Genomic DNA, 5,247 nt, shown 5'->3' with positions numbered 1-5,247 from the left:
TCCATCTTAATGGCAGTTAACTTGCTTTCAAAAATGGAAACAAGAAGAGGGGGAAATGATGAATATTGTGGATCTATGGGACCCCTAGTCAACAGCTTCAAAAGAGGGAGTCCATTTCTACATTGTGTTTTTACTTTGCTAGCCTGTGGCATCTAGTAAGGGGAAGTGTCCCCCTTTTTGTGTATGCATATACTTCAAGGAGCTTCTATAATGGTAGGTTTCCATATAGAGGAATTTACTGTTACTTATCCCTCCCCTATGCTCCCTGTTATGCTCTGCTCTTCCATTCCCTAACCCATTTAATACTTTCTACTCTATTAGTCCCCCTTTATTCCTTTATATCACTGCATTCTATCTCCCCTGCCATGAAACTTGCCCCCACATGACCATTTATTAGTTTTCTTTCCTCTCTGGATTTTCCAATTGAAACACGTGAATCTAACATTTCAAAGGTAGCATCCAGCTATGAGAAAGTACAAGCAATATTTATCTTTATGGGACTGAGTTATCTAATTCAGAGTTATTATATCCATTTCCATCAATTTATCTGTGAATTTCCTAATTTTGTTTTTTTGTAGCAACTGAATAGTATTTCATTGAGTATCTGTAACATATTTTAATTATTCATTCATGAGTTGATGGGCATTGCCATTGCTCTTGGTTACCCATCAGAACTTGATGACAAGACCGTATTGTTGGAGATACTACATGCAAGACCTATAAAACAAACAAGGATCAATCAAACCTCATGTCTATGGCTTTCATAGTGCTGGACAGTGCTCTGCATTTTAATGGAAGCAAAAGTTAATCATAAACCTTAATCAGCTATGAATCCTACAAATTAAAACAATACCTGGCCTGATGAATATGTCCAACTAGTACAATAGAAGCACAAATATTATGGGAGTAACCAACCACTTTCTAACTGGATTTAAGGTTTGCTTCATAAGATGGAGCCAGTACCTGACATTGATATCAGGCCTAAGCTAGACTGGTCAGAGTCAACAGGAGGAAAAAAGAGGCAAATAATATTATTCTGCTAAATAGATATAGTATTCAACTCACTCTTAATGACTTATTGTTATACCTATAGATTGATGCATCTCTGAATTTTACCATAGAAATTTCCTTATGCATCAGATGGTGATTAACACTTAGACCCACAACTGGTCAATGTACAGAGAATACAAGATTGCAGAGTCCTTATCCTGGAATAGGACACCTATAGAAAACTTCTGCTCCCCAAGGCTCAGGGATCATTATGGGAGAGGTGGAAGAAAGATTGAAAGAGTCAGAGACAGTAGATAACAATGAGGAAACAGAATCTTCCATTAATTTCCTGGGAAATTACTCATCTGAACTCACAGCAGTGGTGACCACATGCACAAGTCCCATGTAGGCCCATGCCAGAATTAGTCCTAGCATAGATGTGGGGAAGTGGGTAAGAAATCCATAACCTACCTGAAGATCTCTTGGCAACCAAACATTTCTGGTAGTTGTAAAGTCATCCTTATTTAAGGGTAAGACTCACGGTATGTTAACCAGGCTCCAGTGAAAGAACCCACACTACAGGGTATTTGGGGAAACAAGTTTGACTCTACAAGCCTTAATATATCTATACATATATGTTTACATAATTTCTGTATATTATGTTATAGTATATGTAATATATAGTACATAAAATTGGGAAGAGGTAGGAATTCATGCACATGTAGAAGAGGTGATCTTAATTTGATCAAAACATATTGCTTGAAATTTGCAAAATTCACTTAAAAATGAAAACTCTTCTTACTAGATTTATCAGAGCAGGGTCATAGAGCACATTCTTAATGGAAAGACAAACAGGTAAAAGCAAAGAATCAAAACTTAATGGACCAATACCAAGATAGAAAATTCTCAGCTGTAATTAAAGTACTGCTGAAAGAACAGGATAGAGACTAAGATTTAAACTCCAATGGAATCTGGCTTGGTGGCTCATGACTGTTATCCTCATTTTTGGTACCACTGCTCAGCAATATCATAAAGACATTGAGGCCAAGCTGAAAAACATATAGTATGTTTCAGAACAGCTTGATCTGTAATATGAGACCCTATCTTATAAATAAACATGAAAGAAAGAAAGAAAAGAAAGAAAGAAAGAATTAAAGAAAATAGCTACAGTGAGTCCATCCATTAGAGTTAAAAATCTTTTGTGAGTTTTATCTCCAACAATTTTACTGGGTTTCTCCTAGTGAAAAAGTCACCATTTGATATATTTTCTGAGCATTGCTTTTCCTAACAAGATTCCATCCAAATTATCTGTCAGTGCTTCACTGACACTGAAAATGTGTATGTCCAACTCCAGGTCGTCCAGTCTTCCTGATTCACTGAAGGCTGGAGAACTGAAAAATATTATTAAAGTCAGCAGTCAAGGGGCAAGTAATCACACATCCCTTGTAGATTAATTACCACCCCATCAAGGAGGTCACTTCATCACTGTTTCTTTGCATCAAGTGAAGAGGTCTTAGAGAAAAAACAGAAGAACTTGAGGTAGACACAACAGATAAAATAGTCAGAACAAGAATTTAAGGTCACTATGATTATTTATCTGATGAGAATTAAAGAAAAATGCAGACAGCAATCAAGAACAAATGTATAATATAAGCACATGATGGAAATTCTAAGAATCAAAAGAGATGGTATTCAAAAGCACTGCATTAGAAAGTAAAAGTTACATTAGTAGATGGACAAAGCTGGGGAAAGACACATAGGCCTTCAATAAGTCAGTAGAAACTTCCAAAAATAAAGAAAATAATGTAGCAAACAATGTGCCAATTAGATTTGGACATAGTGTCTGGATATTGAGTCTAAATTCATTATAAGTATTTATTTATAAATATTGTTATGGTGATAATATGAATAACAAAAAACAGACTTGGGCAAAGTAAATTATGCTATATAATGTGAATGAGTCTTGATAAATAATGAAGGTTAATTAGAAAAATACAGCCTTACTGGAATATTTGCTGAGAGTCCTTGAATTTCAGATGTTAACTGTTCATTTGTTTTGCTATCTAGCCTGCGTGTGTTCTCCACTGCTTTTTGACTTGGAAAGATTTCGCATTACTGCAAGATAATTCTTTAAGTATAATCCTATCTCTACCTACTTATTCTATCCATGTGTCAATCATCTGTTGCCTTTCTCTATCATCTATCAATCTATAATCTGTCTATCCATCTATCATTTATCTCCTCTCTAATCATTCATCCTCCTCTTTAGAGTCTCTTGGAAGAACACTGAAAGTGCTCAAGAACTCCTTTGATTTGATTTGCAATTATTTCTCTCTTGACTCACTCCTAATGCATATATTCTTAAAGTAAGAAAAATAGAATACAAACTTCAAAACTTTCCTATGAACATAATTTTAAAACAGAGAGGGCTTTTCAGCATTTACCATACACATTTCTATTTTACTATTAATTTTTCTTAATTTAAGAAATTTCTTAACAGGTGCTTGCAGTTTGTTGACTTTTTTGAAAAAAATCAACTTGCCACTTTACTGAACGTGTTGAGCAGTTCTAGTTTTAAGGTGGAATTTTTAGGAGTTCTTAGGTATAGTATTGTATCATTTGCAAAAAGGGATAATTTACCTCTTTTTTTTTTTTTTCCAATTAGTACTCCTTTAAATTCCTTCTCTTGTCTTATTGCTTTAGCAAGAGTTTCAAGCAATATACTGAAAAGGAGTGGAGACAGTAGACATCTTTACCTGGTTCTTTATTTTAATGGGAATGTTTCAATTTTTTTTTCCATTTAGAATGATGTTGGCTGTGGGTTTGGTATATATAGCGTTAATTACATTGAGGTGTGTTGCCTCCAGTCCTGGGTTATCTCTAGGGGTTTCTCCTTGTAGTATTTTTCTACAGGACAGGATGAGTTTGGTGGGAGCTGTTTTCATTTTCCCTGTTGCAATTTTGTTATGTCGATTTCTTTTGTTGTTAATCAGGTATGAAATTCAAGCCTTCCTTTGTTGTGCTGAAGTCTGATCCTGTTTGTGTAATTGGTGTGCTTTGGTTGTTTTCTTATTATAAGTGTTTAAAACTGAAACCTAGGTTGGAGGGAACTGATTTCTTCAGATCAGCTACTCAGGAGTTCGGCTACTCAGGAGTTCCCAGAGGCCCAAGTCAGATACACTCAGGCTTCCTTCTAACGTTTGCATCTCTACCAGCAGGTACTAAGAGCACAATTTGAGAAGTTCACTAAGGGGAGGCTTGATTTTGGCATTCTCAGGCAGTCTACTGAGTTCTCAGCCCCTATACCAGGCAGAGGCCAGATCAGGCACTCTCAAATGGTGTGCTAAGGTAGGGTAGGTTTACCCCTGGGGCCAGGGGAGGGGCCTCAATTAATCCCAGTTAGGGGGTTGTTTTTTCCCTTACTAGACACCATAGGGTAACAAAACAAAGCAACGTCAGGAATGAACTTCCTCTCTTGAAGCTGTTGACCAGAACTCCCATAGACCCTGCCTCAAACACTATTGTTCATTACCACTGTTACACATTGGAACTTATGAATAACACCCTAATACTGAAGACACCACCCACATAAGCTGTAGAACAATAGGAAATCAAGCTTTTGCTAACTTCAAAGTCTTATCTCTACTAACTGGCTTACAGCTTTGTGGAAGGTGCTATGCATGTGTCTTACTCTGATTTCAATTATGATAAAAACACTGACCAAAACTATCTTTGAAAGGAAAGGGTTTATTTGGCTCACAGCACATTCCATCATCAAGGGAAACTAAGGCAAGAATTCAGGGCAGGAACCTGTAGCACAGACCATGGAGGAATGCTGCTTACTGACTTTCTCCTCTGGCCTGTGCTCAAGGTCACCTGCCATGGGAGTCAACAGCCATAGTGAGCTGGGTCCTCCCACATCACCCAACAATCAAGAAAATGCTCCACAGACATGGCCACAGGTCAATCCAGTAGAGAAAATTCCTCAGTTAAGATCTCCCTTCCCAGTTGTGTCAAACTGACAAGTAAAGCAATCCACCCCAATTGATTCCTTCTCAACTAGAGATACAGACACACTGCTAATAAATTGCAACCTTTCCCTAGACAAATGTAATTTCTTACTATGCTCAAAAAATGGATCCTTATTATTTACAGAAACTTCTTTTTCAACAGACAGAGACTGTTACCAAGTTCCACAACTGGTCACACGCAGGCATTGTCTGTGAATTCCCCAAGCCTAAGTGGCACATCTACAAT

The sequence above is a fragment of the Nannospalax galili genome, unplaced genomic scaffold, assembly GCF_000622305.1.
Source record: "Nannospalax galili isolate Female #2095 unplaced genomic scaffold, S.galili_v1.0 scaffold433, whole genome shotgun sequence".
Taxonomy (NCBI): Eukaryota; Metazoa; Chordata; class Mammalia; order Rodentia; family Spalacidae; genus Nannospalax; species Nannospalax galili.
The sequence above is the reverse complement of the archived record's forward strand: the minus strand, read 5'-3'. Positions refer to the sequence as shown.